Below are 18,042 nucleotides of genomic sequence, written 5' to 3' on the forward strand. Positions count from 1 at the left end.
GGAGAGGTAGCTATTATTATTATTATCAACATTTTAGAGATGAAGAACGTGAGGCATAGAGAGGTTATGACTTTCCCAAGGCCACTCGACAGGCTAGTGGCAGAGCTGGAACTAATTCTTGTGTGTTCTGGTTCCCAGACTCATGGCCTTCCCACTCTTCGAAAACTTCCAGTGGTCGCCCATTTTTTCCTCATTAAGCAGAATCTCCTTATCACGGGTCATAAGGCACCCAATCAGCTCGACCCTGCCCTATCTAACCTAACTCAATTCCTACTACAACCCAACCCGGGCACTTCATTCTTCAAATGTCAAACTACTTACTGTTCCTGATCTCATCTCTCTCACCACTAACACCTTGCCCTTCTCCTCCCACTTGCTTGGAACTTCCTTCCTCTTAATATTTGACAGATCACCACTCTCCCCATCTTTAAAGCCCTCCTACAATCATATCTCCTCCAAGAAGCTTTCCCTGACTAACCTCTCATTTCCCCACCCTGGTCACCCAAACGCCTACGCTGGCTATGCACTTGGGTCTGTACACTTTAGGCATTTTGATATGCACTCTATCTTCAGCTACAGAGCACTCGTGTCCGTATTCTTATACTCTGCTGTTTCCCCTTTCTATAATTTATTTTAATATCTGTCTCTGCCACTATACTGTAAGCTCCTTGAGGGCAGGGATCATATCTACCAACTCTATCAAATTCTATTCTCCCAAGAGCTCAATAAATGCCATTGATTGATGGACATAGTACAATCAAGGTTGCTTACAGAATTGACTTGAACTTGCAGCCCCACTTCAGATAAAATCCATTTTTTATTTGGCTCTCCATGTTACGATTTATGTAATTTTATCATTGATGAAATAGATTTCTTGAAGGTGTACCAGATTGGGACTGATGAAAAACCTTTTTCTGGGAATAGGAAATGAATCACTAAAATAAGAAAGGAAAATAACAAACCACCAGAGCATTTCCACACTCCAGAGAGGACACATCAGTCAATCAATCAGTCGTATTTATTGAACCCTTACTGTGTGCAGATCATTGTACTAAGTGCTTGGGAAGTACAAGTTGGCAACATATAGAGACGGTCCCTACCCAGCAGTGGGCTCACAGTCTAGAAGAGGGAGACAGAGAACAAAACAAAACATATTAACAAAATAGAATAAATAGAATAGATATGTACAAGTAAAATAAATAAATAAATAGAATAATAAATACGTACAAAACATATATACATATATACAGGTGCTGTGGGGAAGCAAAGTAGGCAAGGCAGGGGGATGGAGAGGGGATGGAGGGGGAGAGGAAAGAGGGGGCTCAGTCTGGGAAGGCCTCCTGGAGGAGTGAGCTCTCAGTAGGGCCTTGAAGGGAGGAAGAGAGCTAACTTGGCAGATATGGAGAGGGAGGGAATTCCATGCCAGGGGGATGAGGGGATGACACATGTCATCAGAAGTCCCACAAGACATTTTATTGAATTGGATTCAGGTTCCGAGCTAGGATTCAGAGCTCTGAAGGTCTTAAGGGACTGTGTCCCCAAATGTCATTACATCCAATATTAAGAGAACCTATGGAGTCAACTCATGGCAGAATTGTCTGTCCCATGAAGAGGCTATCCATGCAAGGCTCAGAATCTAAGGATTTATGCATTTTGGAAATTATTGTCTGCTTTGGGTGTTATTCTTACATTGCATATTTACTGCCCTATTTGGGCTATTTAAATGTGAAATGAACTTTTTAGAATTTAATTTTCCAATTTTGCTCCAAACTAAATAATAAAGTGCAATGAAAGAAGTTGTGATGCTCACTGGCTTTACTGCTCAATACAGGTATGGGTACCCAAGGACCATCTTGCAGATATGCCCTATAGTTACTTTATATGAGAGTGATTTTATTGTATGAGTTATTCTGATAATCAGACACTAAGGCAACTTTTTAAAAAATGATTTATTCCGACAAATGTGCTGTTATTCTGCAAGTTACTGAAATTTGTACTATTTTTGATATTCGGCTATTTTTAGCAGCAAGTGCCTGAGACATTGTAAGAAACCAACCACATGCTTAATGAGTTTATATATTTGTGGGTTCTTTTGAAATAATTATAACCATAGAGCAAGAAAAATATTTAGCTCTATGCATACAAAAGACGCATTTACATTTTTCAAATTCATTATTACATTTCTGTAGTTGACCACAGGACAATAACTACTGACTGAAGATAAGCTCAATTGAGAGATTTCTGATTATATCTTGCCAGTTGTTACATCAAAAGATGATGCTTTTCAAAAATTATTTTACTATTTTAATAGCTATTAAAATGCAAATATTTCAGTGTTTTGATAAAACATGGCCCTATGCTTACACTTCACTTACTTGGAGCCTTTATGAGAACTCTGTGATTTGTGATGCCAGCACTCAACATTTTTGGGGGGTTTCAATTTTTCTTCAATCCAAATTGCTTTATGCTAAAGGGGAAAGAAAGATTTTGGAGGTTGCTTTAAAATCAATTGCCTTCAGTTTTCTCAAAGTACAATCTTATTTATTGAACAGAGATTTTCTTAGAGGCCTACAGGTCAATGTTTTTAAGCACTTGATATCCACTTCATCCTCAGGCCCTTATCACATGTTCAGATTAGTTTCATATTAATAATGTATTTTAACGTCTGTCTCTCCCTCTAGACTGTAAGTTCCTTGTGGGCAGTGTGTGTCTACCAACTCTATTGCATTGTACTATCCCAAGTGCTTATTACAGTACTTTGCGCATGGTAAATAATAAATACCATTCACTGATTGACTTATTCTAGACCTCTACAGTTCCATCAAGTTCTAAAGCTCTGAAGACCTCTGACCACTTATCCACAATGCTCTTTCACTTGGCTACTAGACTGCTAAAAATATTGTATTTTTTTTAAGGTTTCGAGTGTTCAGATCAGAAGCTGGAGAGATGGTGTAAGTCTGATTCTAAATGGAGAAGGAAGAAACAATTTTAGAAATAAAATTTATTTTATAATTTATAAATAGAGATCTGAATTTGAGTGGAAATCAGCAATCATCAGGGCTTGGCATTTTATAACTTTTTTCTAAAGTTATAACAAAGTTACAAAGTTGTAACAAAGTTACAAGAAAGAAATGTATAAAGGTCACAGTTAATCAGAGCCATCTGTTTATGATGCTCCAAAGTGTATAACCCAACGCTTGGCACCCTTGAGTCAATGTTGAGAAAAATATCCTAACCTCTAAGGCTTTTTGATTGTCAGGATGCACCTCTGAAGCAGGCAAACCCAGAAAGTTATGTATTTCTCATCCCCGGAGATCTTTAGGAAAAGAAAAGATCATCTGATCTGGATGGTTAATTCATTAAGAGAAACAGTGTGGGTCAGTGGAAACAGCATGGGCTTGGGAGCCAGAGGTCATGGGTTCAAATCTCGGCTTCGCCACTTGTCAGCTGTGTGACTTTGGGCAAGTCACTTCACTTCTCTGTGCTTCAGTTACCTCATCTGTAAAATGGGGATTAAAACTGTTAGCCCCCTGTGGGACAACCTGATCACCTTGTATCCCCCCAGCACTTAGAACAGTGCTTCGCACATAGTAAGAGCATAACACACGTTATTATTATTATTATTATTATTATTATTATTCGTCTTTTTGTAGCCCTTCACCAACTAATTGCTAATCACCCTGTTTTATACTTCCCTATCATGTCAGTCCTTCTGCACCATCCAAGCCCTTAAGGACGTATCAGAGTATTTATATATTCATGTATGTGGCTTAGTGGAAAGAGCACGGCCTTGGGAGTCAGAGGTCATGGGTTCTAATCCCATCTCCTCCACTCATCAGCTGTGTGACATTGGGCAACTCACTTAACTTCTCTGTGCCTCAGTTACTTCATCTGCAAAATGGGAATTATGACTGTGAGCCCCACGTGGGACAACCTGATTACCTTGTATCCCCCCAGCGCTTAGAACAGTGCTTGGCACATATTAAGTGCTTAACAAATGCCATTATTATTATAATTATTATTTCTAAGAGACATCATCATCGATGATCACCAGTGATATTTATTGAGTGCTTACTATGTACAGAGCACTGCACTAAGAGCTTGGAAGAGTACAATACAAAATTTCCCAGAAAACACAGGCACACGATTAGCTGGGAGACAAAGCTTCTGTTCAAGGGAGTATGTCACTCATTTTGAAAGATCCAGGGCTGAGTTGCAGGACATCTTAGTCAAGTCTCTCAGGTTCTCAAATACTTCCTCATTTCTTTTTCCAAGTCCCTTCCTACCTCTAAATTCGTTGTTCCTTATTAATCAATAGCGTTTATTGATTGCTATCTGTGGGTACTCTATGCTTAGGATAGAACAACAGAGTTATTATCTTACAACTTCCACCCTCATGCATCTAGCCTGGATTTTCCCTTCATTCCTCCCCAACTAAAATCACCAGTCTCCTCCACTTTCTGACCTTGGAATCAGACACAATATTTTCCTCTGTGCTCTGATCTCTTCCTTTGTCCCTGATCAAAAACCAGGATAGGGTGGGTACTGTAGCTCCTCAAGAAAAGGAATCACCTCTGTTACTTCTGTATTTGCTTGCTGTGGGCAGGGAACATGTCTGCTAATTCTGTAGTATTTATCCCTCCCTAATGCTTAAGACAGTGGACTGAATATAGTAAGTGCTCAGTGAATACCATCGATTGATTTCTCAAGCATCTAATACTGAGCATTGCACACAGTAGATGCTCACGAAATGCTGTTGATGCTGATAATGCAAAGAGCCAAGGAAGTACCTGAGCTGAGCAGGGAGGTATAATCAAAGAACTCTCAAGACTATCACAGTAAGGTGAAGAATACCAGAGGCCCTGGAAACAAGAAAGCAAGTCACTGCCATGGGGTAATATGCAGCGATGAAGTAGACCATAATGAAGGGAGTTGACTGTGCAACAGAGTTCAGTAGAACACAGAATCCAGACATCCAAAAAGACTTTTGGCAGATCAGTAATAAGAAATGACAAGTTAACTGATGCCAAACCTAGTTGGAGTCCATGAGGAGATAGTTGTGGTATCTAAACTTGAACATGACTGTGATGTTTTCACTTTTTAAAATATCATATTTGTTCACCACTTACTATGTGCCAGACACTGTATTAAGCGATGGAGTTAATCAGGTTGGTTACCATCTCTGTCCCACATCGGACTTACAGTCTTAACTCCCATTTTACAGATGAGGTAACTGAGGCCCAGAGAAGTAAAGTGATTTGCCCGAGATCACACAGCAGACAAGCAGCAGAGCCAGGATTAGAAACCAAGTGCTTCTGACTCCCAGTCTGGTGCTCTACTCACTAGGCCAGGCTGATACTTATTTTCAAGATCTGCATCCAGCTCCTAAAGTCAGTAAGATCTATGAACCACACTCAATATCAGATGGCAGGAATAAATTACCAACGATAGGAAACTGAAACTCAGTCAGCACAACAGAACGGTGGTGGTCACAGCAACAAAGCTCCCTTGGGTAGGAAATCTATGGCAAATAGTTGAATAATTATGGTTTGGTGACCCGAGAGGGGACACACACCCAAGCCAGAAGGGCAGAAGGGCAGAATGAACTTTGAAAAGACCTAGTGAAGCACAATCTCTACCAATGGGATATAGTAGTGGAATGTTGGAAGACCACTGTAGAAGTGGCCCATCAGTAAGAAGGGTAGGGGTTGCTCTTCTTTGAGCAAAGTCTTCACAAAGTTTAAGATATTAAGAGGCAGGCTTGCAGCATGCCATGTTGGAAGTCAGAGATTGTGGGTTCTAATCCTGCCTCCTTGTCAGCTGTGTGACTTTGGGCAAGTCACTTAAGTTCTCTGTATCTCACTTACTTCATCTGTAAAAATGGTGATTAAGACTGTGAGCCCCATCTGATATAACTTGATAACACTGTAACTCCCCTAGAACTTGGAACAGTGCTTGGCACATAGTAAGCACTTAACAAATACTATCATTATCATTATTATTGTTAAAACAGGCCTGGTATAAGACAGTTAACAAAGTATGCATCATACTTTTCAACTATTCTTGAATGTCAGAAAAGGAAATCATGAAGTACATCTGTTCATATAAATGCATAGAAAATATTTGGATTTTTCCATTTCATTTTTATATTAAATTTCATAATTTAGTTAACAATTGTAAACATCCTCATTTTAAAGATTAACGAAGTAGACTAAGCCCTGACTAAGCTCCCTTTTTTCAACTTCCCTTTCCCTTCAACTTCCTTCTGAATCGACCTGACCTGCTCCCTTTTTTCATCCTCCCCTTCCAGCTCCACAGCTCTTACGTACATATCTGTAATTTATTTATTTAGATTAATGTCTATCTCCTCCTCTAGACTGCGAACTCCTTGTGGACAGGGAATGTGTCTATTATATCGTTATACTGTACTCTCCTAAGTGTTTGTACCATGCTCTGCAAACAATAAGTGCTCAATAACTATGGTTGACTAACTAGAAAGCAAACACTCCATTGCCAATGCTATTATTTTGCTGTATTTAAATTCAGCATGAATAAGCCTTTTTTATACTACTGATTCTTCTCAGAGACCTCTTGACCTCCTGGTTCCTCAGGCTGTAGATCATGGGGTTCAGTATGGGGATCACCACTGTATAAAACCCCAAAGTCACTTTATCCTGCCCCAGAGAGTAATCAGATGCTGACCGCATGTAAATAAATGTTGATGTCCCATAGAAAAGTACCACTGAACACAGGTGGATAGCACAGGTGGAGAAAGCTTTCTGCTTCCCCTCTGCATATTGGATTCTCAGGATGGCACCTAATATGCATATATAAGAGAGCAAGATTTCTGAGGAGGTTAATACTTCAAGAAAGATGGCAAAGACAAATAGCACAATCTCATTAATGTAGGTAGCCGAACAAGACAGAGATAACAGTGGGAGAACATCACAGACAAAATGATTAATGACATTAGAGCCACAGAAGAGTAAACTGAAGGTGAGATACGTCTGCGTAGTGGCAGTTATAAAGCCAACCAGGTAGGAGCCGGCCACAAAGAGGTAACAGACTCTCTGGGACACAATGCATGAATAAAGCAGGGGGTTACAGATTGCCACATAATGATCATAAGCCATTGCAGCCAGGAGATAACACTCCCTACTGGATGGAACAATTAAAAAATACATTTGTGCAGCACATCCGTTAAAGGAAATGGTTTCATTCTGCACTCAGAGGTTGTCTATGATCTTGGGAAGAACGGTGGAGGAATAACAGACATCTAAGAAAGCCAAATGACAGATAAAATAATACATGGGGGTGTGCAGTTGAGCGTCAGCCTTAATAACTGTGACCAACCCTAGATTTCCAATCAAGGCAACCAAATAAATCATAAAGAATGTCAGGAAGCCAATGACCTTCATATCTGGATTTTCAACCAGACCCACAAGAATAAATTCGGTCACTGTGGTGTTTGCTGCAGCCAGATCTCCAAAATGTGTGTTTTTCCTCTGCTGGGGTGTGGCAGAATCTGGTCAAAGAAATGAAAGCAAAAAGTATGAGGCTCTCTGATAATTTGCCCCCTGAAAATCACTGAAGTGAATAAGTGGTGTAGACAATGAGCAGATTCCTTCTTACCTTCCTGGAGGAAGATCTATCCTTCACTCACTGAGTCTCTCTCAGGCCCTCAAAAATTGATCCATTGGTGTCATCAACTGTAAAACATGCCCTATATTTGTCTCCTCTCTTGGAAATATCTCTAGGTTAACTCAATATTAAACCTACCAGCACTGAAGGTTTTCTCCATCAGTATCAGATGAGGAAATATAAAGCCTGTGTCTCCCGTAATCCCACAGTAGAAGAAGAATTATGGACTGATTTAGAGCATCAGGAAGCAAACTAGTAATGGATAGTTTTTGTTCAGAATTTAAAATTTTTCTTAAGGAAAAGAAAAACACTAAAATCAAAAAGAAATGTTGCCTCTCCTGAGTGTGTAGAGTTATACCAGGGATCCGGTTTCTTTGGTCCAAAGCTGGTTTGTAGGGTGGTCATTCAGCCCTTGTGGGCACCGCAGCAAATGTGACACTGTGTGCTGTGAACAATCTACTAGACTGCAAACTCTTTGAGGGCAGGAACCAGGTTACCAGCTCTACTGTACTGTACTTCCCCAAGCGCTTATTACAGTGCTCTTTACACAGGAAGAGCTCCATGATAGCATAATTGATTTCTGAGCTGCACTTAGCCTTTTCACCCTACCACTTCTCCAAATCCTGACTCAACTTCGGGGTGGAGGGGTTGGGAATGCCAGTTTTCTGAATTTCCAATTTATCTAGGTGCCTGACAGGTGAAGAGAATTCTGGCACGTGCCCCTCTGCTCCTAGGCCAGTGTTTAGAGCAAGATCTAGAGTGGGTGGTACCAGTCTCCATCTTGCTTAGGCTCCCTGCAGAAAGGAAATTGGAGTTTCTGGAATCTGGTTAGAGGTTCATTCCTGGGGGTCTGCTGGAGTTACAGTGGTCACATAATCATGCCCTCCCTGCCCCTTCCATATTCTCTGCCTCTATTCTTGAGGCTAGGCTATCCCTCCATTTTTTAAAAAATGGCGTTTGTTTAATTCTTACTATATGCTTAATACTGCTCTAAGCATTAGGGTAGATACAAGTTAATCAGGTCAGACACAGTTCTTGTCCCATATGAATCTCACAGTCAAAGTAAGATGAATAACAGCTATTAAATCCGCATTTGGAGTTGAGAAAACTGAGGCAGAGAGGCCCAGGGTCACACAGCTGACACATGACATCCCTCCCATCCCCTTGTAGGGGTTCCTCAAGGGTCAGTTCTTGGTCCCCTACTGTTCTTTATCTATACTCACTCCCTTGGGGAACTCATATGCTCCCACGGCCTCAGCTATCATCTCTACGCTGATGACACCCAAATCTACATCTCCATCCCTGCTCTCTCTTCCTCCCTCCAGGCTCGCATCTCTTCCTGCCTTCAGGACATCTCCATCTAGATGTCTGCCCCTAATCTAAAACTCAACATGTCTAAGACTGATCTCCTTATCTTCCCTCCCAAACCCTGTCCTCTCCCTGACTTTCCCATCACTGTAGGTGGCACTACCATCCTTCCCGTCTCACAAGCCCACAACCTTGTCATCCTCGACTCCACTATCTGATTCACCCCACACACCCAATCCATCACCAAAACCTGCCGGTCTCACCTCCAAAACATCGCCAAGATCCACCCTTTTCTCTTCATCCAAAGCGCCACCTTACTGGTTCAATCTCTCATCCTATCCCTACTGGATTACTGCATCAGCCTCCTTTCTGACCTTCCATTCTCCAGTCTCTCCCTGCTTCAGTCTATACTTCACTCTGCTGCCCGGATTATCTTTGTATAGAAACGTTCTGGGCATGTCACTCCCCTCCTCAAAAATCTCCAGTGGTTCCCTGTCAACCTACAAATCAAACAAAAACTCCTCACTCACGGCTTCAAGGCTTTCCATCACCTCGCCCCCTCCTACCTCACCTGCCTTCTCTCCTTCTACAGCACAGCCCATACCCTCCGCTCCTCTGCCGCTAATCACCTCACTGTGCCTCGTCCTTGTCTGTCCCGCCGTCAACCCCTGGCCCACATCCTTCCCCTGGCCTGGAATACCCTCCCTCCATGGCATCCGCCAAACTAGCTCTCTTCCTCCCTTCAAAGCCCTACTGAGAGCTCATCTCCTCCAGGAGGCCTTCCCAGACTGGACCCCCTTTTTTCTCTCCTTCTCCCCTCCCCATCACCCCCCTCCCTCTGTCCTACCCACTTCTCCTCCCCACAGCTCTTGTATATATTTGTACATATTTATTAATTTATTTTACTTGTACATATTTACTGCTCTATTTATTTTATTATCGATGTGCATAAAGCTATAATTATATTCATTCTGACAGTTTTGACACCTGTCTACTTGTTATGTTTTGTTGTCTGTCTCCCCTTCCTAGACTGTGAGCCCATTGTTGGGTAGAGATCATCTCTATATGTTGCTAACTTGTACTTCCCAAACACTTAGTAAAGTGCTCTGAACACAGTAAGCACTCAATAAATACAGTTGAATGAATGAATGAATGAATGAACGGCAGAATCAGGATTAGAACCCCAATCCTCTGACTTCCAGGTCTAGTCTCTTTCCATTAGGCCATGCTGCTTCCCACTTCAACATATCCTCATCATGTAAGCCCTAAAGTACTCTCAACCTCCCATAAAATTGATGTGCTTGTCATACTTACCCCATCACTTGCTTGGAATGATGCCATTGTGAGCCAACATTTTGAGGACAGAAATGAGTAGATCGATTTTCTACTCATCTTCCGTTTTCTTCAACTATCTTTTAGTTTAAAGAAAACAGTTGAGTGCTTTACCCACTAGGCTTCAGTGTTTCCCATGTTGCCCTTGTTTCAGTCCCAGGATCATTTCACTATCTCAGAGGAGAACAGAGAGGTCCTCTGCTGTTCTCCAGAGTTTCTTAAGATCCAGGGAGTCACCATACATGCCATTCCCCCAGCTGGAGGAAACTTCACTTCAGGAGCAGTAACATCATGAACCCACGGCAGGAAGCATCGTGACAGACAGAGGTGGTACATTCTCCCCTCCTCAAAAACCTCCAATGGCTACCGATCAATCTGCGCATCAAGCAGAAACTCCTCACCCTGGGCTTCAAGGCTGTCCATCACCTCGCCCCCTCCTACCTCACCTCCCTTCTCTCCTTCTACTGCCCAGCCCGCACCCTCCGCTCCTCCACCACCAATCTCCTCACTGTACCTCGCTCTCGCCTGTCCCGCCATCGACCCCCGGCCCACGTCATCCCCCGGGCCTGGAATGCCCTCCCTCTGCCCATCCGCCAAGCTAGCTCTCTTCCTCCCTTCAAGGCCCTGCTGAGAGCTCACCTCCTCCAGGAGGCCTTCCCAGACTGAGCCCCTTCCCTCCTCTCCCCCTCGTCCCCCTCTCCATCCCCCCGTCTTACCTTCTTCCCTTCCCCACAGCACCTGTATATATGTATATATGGTTGTACATATTTATTACTCTATTTATTTATTTATTTATTTTACTTGTACATTTCTATCCTACTTATTTTATTTTGTTGGTATGTTTGGTTCTGTTCTCTGTCTCCCCCTTTTAGACTGTGAGCCCACTGTTGGGTAGGGACTGTCTCTATGTGATGACAATTTGTACTTCCCAAGCGCTTAGTACAGTGCTCTGCACATAGTAAGCGCTCAATAAATACGATTGATTGATTGATTGATTCTCTGAGTTCTATAGTAAAATGTTATCTTGTTGAAGAAACTCCTCATTGATATGAGCTACGGTGACTTGAAAGTGTCTGCAGGGAAGCTGACCTTTGGAAATGCATTCCTGAAATTTAAATATTTATATAGTTAGTTTTTACTTTGGCAGCATAATTGTCTTTATATAAGTTTTTTTACTCTCTCCCTTCAAGACCCTACTGAGAGCTCACCTCCTCCAGGAGGCCTTCCCAGACTGAGCCCCCTCCTTCCTCTCCCCCTCCACCCCCTCTCCGTCCTCCCGCCTTACCTCCTTCCCTTCCCCACAGCACCTGTATATATGTATATATCTTTGTATGTATTTATTACTCTATTCATTTATTTTACTCGTACATATTCTATTTATTTTATTTTGTTAATATGTTTTGTTTTGTTCTCTGTGTCCCCCTTCTAGACTGTGAGCCCACTGTTGCGTAGGGACCGTCTCTATATGTTTCCAACTAACCCAAGCGGTTAGTACAGTGCTCTTCACACAGTAAGCACTCAATAAGTACGATTGAATGAATGAATGAATGATCTCTGCTACTCCTGTGTCCTGCAGGCTGCCCAAGAAGGAGGCATTCTGGAAGATTCTTCTGGATTTGTGTATGTGTGTGTGTATGTGTGTGTGTGTGTGTAGAGCTAGAGAGGGAGTTGAAAGTTTGTGTGTAGTTACGAAACTATGTGTTTCTTCTCTTCACCTTTGCTCTCTATTTTTCTTCCATTTTTTGTCTCCGTGTATCTCACTCCTTCCTGCCATGCTGACTATATCCCTCTCTTTCTCTGTTTTCTCTTTCCTTTTACTCAAATCTTAATCTACTGTCTCAGCCCTCATAGAAATTCATTCTACTACCATTGTATCTAATGTATTAATTATAATTGTTTTCCCTGAATAAACCTTAAGAAAAGTCTCTGCAAAAGCTATGGTTTATTTTGATTGTTTTACCTCAATTATTTATGTTTTATCAGTACTGATCCCAAATGGCTCAGGGGCAACATTCTATAGTCAGTCAACCAGTCAACATTTATTAAGAGTTTGCTGTGTGCAAAGCACTCTACTAAACTCTTGGGAGAGTACAATTCAACAATATAACAGGAACATTTCCTACTCACAAGAAACATACCATTTCTGGGGCCTGGGTCTCTCCATGATGGTCTAAAATTCATATTCTTTATTAAATTATCCACAGCCTTATGACTACAAATCAAGTTTAGTTCTTTCAAATGACTGAACAAAGATTTATATAATTTATCCTCTGATTATCAGTAACTCCAACTACCCTCTGGTGGTTGTGTTCATAGTTACTCTGAGGTGTCTTGGGATTCAAATTCTCCTCCTAATCCCCCAACTGCCCATGTACAAAGAAGAAACAAGCACTCCCTTTGGGAAAGAATGGTAATTGTTGCTCTTCTTAAACCCTTCCCTTCGACAATTGCAATTTTTATGAAATTTCAATTTATTTTCAGTTTGGTTTCTTCATGACTTTGCTTTTCAGATACTTAGGGAATTTCTATAGTTGAGTAAGGCTTCATTTTCTGGAGCAAAAAAAACATGTGGATGTGTTTTCTGGGATACTAATTGACAACAAAACTGGAATATTCCCTCTGTTATCTATTTTTTAATGGTATTTCTTAAATGTTTACTCTATGTCAAGCATTGTAGTTCCTGTCCCACATGGGGCTCATAGTTTAAATTGGAGAGAGGAGGATTCAATACGCATGTTACAGAGAAGGTAACTGAGGTGCAGAGAAGAACAGCATGGCCTAATAGAAAGAGCATGGGCCTAAGTCAGAGGACCTGGGTTCTTACCTTGGCTCCACCATGTGCCTAGTATGTGACTTTGAGCAAGTCATTTGACTTCTCTGTGCCTGTTACCTCGTCTGTAAAATCAATAATTCAACTTGTATTTATTGTAAGCTAAATGGCTTACTTTGTGCAGAAACATAGCAAGTGTTTGGGAGAGTTCAATAAAACAGAGGTGGTAGACACATTTCTTGGTTACAAAAAGCTTACAGTCTAGAGGGCATTCAATACCTGTTCTCCCTCCTACTTAAACTGTGGAGCCCCTTGTTGGATAGGGACTGTGCAAAACCTGATTAACTTGTATCTACCCTAGTGCTTAGAACAGTGTTTTACACATACTAACCACTTCACAAATACCACAATTACCATTGTGTTTCTTGTCCAAGGTCATACATTGGGCAAGTGGCAGAGTCAGGATTAGAATCCAGGTCATCTGACTCCCAGGCCTGGGCTTTTTCCATTAGGCCTCACTGCTTCCCACTCGAGCACTTCCTCACCATATAAGCCCTGAAGTACTCTCAACCACCTATAGAGTTTATGTCCCTATCTTGTTTACCCCATCACTTGGCTTAAATGATACCACTGTGCATCAGCATTATGAGGACAGAGATGATTGGCATAACTTTCCACTCATGCACCTTTCCTTCAACTATCTTTCTACCTTATGGTTTAGAATGAGACCTTGCCAACCCGAATGATCTTATTCCTTACCATTAACTTTAAAACAATCAATCACCTTGCTCCTCCTATCTTACCTCACCGATTTTCTGTCAGAACTCTGCAAACTCACTTCACTCCTTTAGTCCCTTTGCTACTTATTGTAACTTGTTCTCATTTATCTCACCGCCAACACTTCACCCACATCCTGCCTCTGGCCTGGAATTCTCTCCCCTTTCATAATTGATAGATTATTACTTTCCCCACCCTCATAGAATTATTCAAATCACATCTCCTCCGAGAGACCTTTCCAGACTAAGCTCTCCTTTCCTCCCTTCTGTGAGGCCACTGCACCTGGATTTGTAAACTTTATTCACCCCCCCTCATCCCCATGTCACTAATGTATATATCTGTAATTTATTTATTTATGTATTTATGTATGTATTTATTTATTTATTTATATTATTGACTCTCCTCCTCTAGACTATAAGCTCCTTGTGTGCAGAGAACATGTCTACCAACTCTGTTGTACTGTATTTTCCCAAGCACTTAGTACGTTTATCTGCACACAGTAAGTGTTCAATAAATACTAGTGATTCATTGACTTAATGAATGCTCATTTTGAGACATGCAATTAGATTGTTTTGTTAAATTCATGATTTGTGAGGCTTTGGGAAAATAATTACTCTGAATTAGGAGACTGATAGAGGAAATTGATGACAGTCATATTTAACACAGTGAATTGCATTTTGGATTCTAAACTCTTCCTTAAGGCACATATTTCTCAATCTTTCTCTACAGATATCATCACTGTACCTTTGATTTACTGGTAGATAGACTGGTGTCATCAGTATTATTCACTAAGCACCTACTCTGTTTTCTAAGTGCCTGGGCAGATGCAGAAGTAAATGGCACAGCTCTTGCCATAAGGAAATTTCAATCCATGAACCATTCTTACTCAGAAAGATATGGTTATTCATCCAATCCCCACTTAATCAATAAAGGGTATTTATTGAGCACATATCCTGTGCAAAAAAATGTGCCTGCACATGAGAATTTTAAGAAAACTGAACACAAAACATAGATGCTCCTATGCTTCTCTGGAAGGGAACAAAAACGATAATAAATATAATTCCTTTTAGTAGTGGTAATATCCTTTATTGACAGTCCACATGGTGCCAAACAATTATCTAAGTCCTTGGAAAGTACGAAATAAAGAATTGACATGTTTCCCACCTATAAGGAACTTACAAGCTAGAGAAGTAGCTGATACTTAGAACTGTGAACATCCAGGTCTGAATCTGCTCATGAGACCAAGGAGAGACAAAACCTGGGATTCCCAAAGATAACATATCCAGCTCCTCAAGTAGTTTCATCACAAGCACATATAAGTCACTTTTCATATCAAGCAGTTCTACTTCATAACAAATAGCCATCTAAGATTACAAAAGGCAAGTTCCTGGAATATAGTCGGTGTTTCAGTGTTGAAGACATATTTACTGAATTACAACTTTCCTGGATAGACTATGAAAGAAGAACAATTACCAGGAAGATACATAAGTGGTTATTTTCTTGGGTGCTAATATAGGGCAACTGTGAGAAGGGGAGACAGAATAACTGTTTTAAACCATAGTGAAACACAACCTCAAAGAAGTTACTGTGACACTAGACCGTAGGGAGATGCCAGTGGTTGCCAGTCCAGGATGGTGTCATCAGTATTATTCACTAAGCACCTACTCTGTTTTCTAAGTGCTTGGGCAGATGCAGAAGTAAATGGCACAGCTCTTGCCATAAGGAAATTTCAATCCATGAACCATTCTTACTCAGAAAGATATGGTTATTCATCCAATCCCCACTTAATCAATCAATGGTATTTATTGAGCACATATCCTGTGCAAAAAAAAATGTGCCTGCACATGAGAATTTTAAGAAAACTGAACACAAAACACAAAACACAAAAAAAGCTCCCATGCTTAAATGCTTAAATCCTTAAAAATTTCATCTTTGAACTCAAAGGACAACTAAGTAGCATTTCACCAGGTGGCATCTCTCAACAGCACATCCTTCTAGATACATCAGGAGATAGATAAAAGTAGGTGCTATTAATGAAGAGAGAGAAAAAATACTCTATCTAGGTTCCCTCAACCTTTCGCTTTTTAGGTGAACTTCTGAGTAGAACTATATTGCCAATAACTAGTAACATATCTCTATGTTGATAAATGGTTAGCGAAATAGGTTTCATTAAGGACACTCAGAGATATAGGTTCTGCTAAAAATAGTTTTAAAATCACACTGGGTAGGTCATATACACACTCAGGCAATAGGGATTTTTTTCTCTTCCCTCAAGAAGGGAGGCATAGTCCCTCAGGAAGAGAGAGTGAGAGGAAGAAAGAGAGCGAGAGGAAGAGAGAGAGAGAGAGAGAGAGAGAGAGAGAGAGAGAGAGAGAGAGCACATAAGAGAGGTATAGAGGGAGGAAGAAATTGATCATACAGTTTTAACCATCATGCATTTCGGAGGAGTAAGATATCATTCCCAAGACATAAATTATCTCTGGGTTAATAGAAAAAGTGCCAATATCTATGACACATTCTAAGAGGAAAAAGGATTTACTCTGAGTACCACTTTTACTCATCAAAAAACAGAGAAAGCACCTTCGTCTCCATTACTTTCCTAAATACACTCTTCAATTCTTTGTTTCTCAAGCTGTTAATCAGAGGATTCAGCATGGGGATAAACATGTTATCAAACACTGAGACCAATCCGTTCTGATTCAGAGAAAAGTTTGAATGTGGTTGGAGATTCATGATGATCAGGGTCCCATAGAAAATGAAAACAGCAGTCAGGTGGGAAGTACAAGTGGAGAAAGCTTTCCATTTCCCCTCTCTAGAGTGGGTCCTCAGGATGGCAGCAAGAATGTGAATATAAGAGATTAGGATAGTCCAGAGTGTGCTCAAGATATTAAAGGTAACACAGATAAACATCACCAGGAAACTGATGCTCGTATCTGAAAAAGAGGATTGTAACAGTAGTGAAATTTCACAGAGGAAATGATTGATCACATTGGATTTGCAGAATGACAATCTAAATGTAAGATATGTATGAATAAGAGAATTTGCAAAGCCACCAAAGTAAGTAATTGATGGCTGGATAACACAGACTCTGGGGGATACAATGACTGTATAAAGCAGAGGGTGGCAGATGGCCACATATCGATCATATGCCATCACTGCCAGAAGGAATATCTCAGTGGTTCCAAATGCACCAAAGAAATAAGCTTGGGACACATACCCAATGAAAGAAATGCCTTCGGTTTCTGACAAGAAGGTCATTAGCATCCTGGGAGTGACGCATGTTGAGTAACAGAAATCGACAAAAGATCAATTGTTGAGGAAAAAGTATATGGGGGTGTAAAGTTTGGGCTCAATCTTGATCAGCATCATCATCCCAAGGTTGCCTACCAGAGTAACAAAATAGGCCATGAGAAAAAACAGAAAGAGGGCTACCTGCAGATCCACTCAGTTGGTCAGTCCTGAAAGGACTCATGGTGAGATTTCCTTCTGCCACGGAGATGGAAGGAACAATGCAATATTAGTTGGATACTTGCTAAGTCAGTGTGGGTGAGAAGAGCAGAGTCTTGATACAATAGATTCTTAATCCAGTTGCTCTCCAACGATTCACATCCTATGGCACATTTAAACTCAAAACAAAAATTGAGAATGAGTTGATTTCTCTCCCATTTTCATGCTTATTTTTAAGGAAGGGCTTTTCTCCCACTGTTCTCCGTGCCTAGTTCCCAGATGTGTACTCTGTACCAGAGCTTAATACGTGCTTTAAAAAAAGTAAGCACTTAATAAATGCTATTACTGCTCTCATTACTACTACTATTACTACTACCACTACTACTTCTACAACTAGTAGTACAAGTAAGTCTTAATGTATAGGGGGAAAGAAATATTTTAAAAGTGTTATAATGTCTTCTAATTCTTCTTTTGTACTCTCTCATCCTCCTCTGCCCATAGGAAGTTCTGCTAATACTACTACTTAATGAAGTAGTAAGTTTCACTTCTGAGATGCTGATGGCCTTGATCAGGGAGCTGAATTTGGACACCATGTCTTTACTCTCCTTTGGGCAAAAACCCTCTACCTATGTCCAGACCAGACTGAACCTGATCTTCAAAATCTGTAGGAAAATTTAGCCCTATATTTAGGGTTTAATGTTAGATTTAGCCCCTAGCCCTAACCCTAAACGTTGTTCAATACTCCAGATGCAAAGTAATCACTGTTT

General features: G+C 40.8%; 2 pseudogenes; both read right to left on the minus strand.

Moving 5' to 3' along the window:
- Nucleotides 1–841: 841 nt before the first annotated feature.
- On the minus strand, nt 842–8,204 carry LOC119924074 (annotated as a pseudogene).
- Nucleotides 8,205–16,381: 8,177 nt separating this feature from the next.
- Nucleotides 16,382–17,200, minus strand: LOC119924062 (annotated as a pseudogene).
- Between the last annotated feature and the right edge of the window lie 842 nt (nt 17,201–18,042).

The sequence above is a fragment of the Tachyglossus aculeatus genome, unplaced genomic scaffold, assembly GCF_015852505.1.
Source record: "Tachyglossus aculeatus isolate mTacAcu1 unplaced genomic scaffold, mTacAcu1.pri scaffold_78_arrow_ctg1, whole genome shotgun sequence".
Classification (NCBI taxonomy): domain Eukaryota; kingdom Metazoa; phylum Chordata; class Mammalia; order Monotremata; family Tachyglossidae; genus Tachyglossus; species Tachyglossus aculeatus.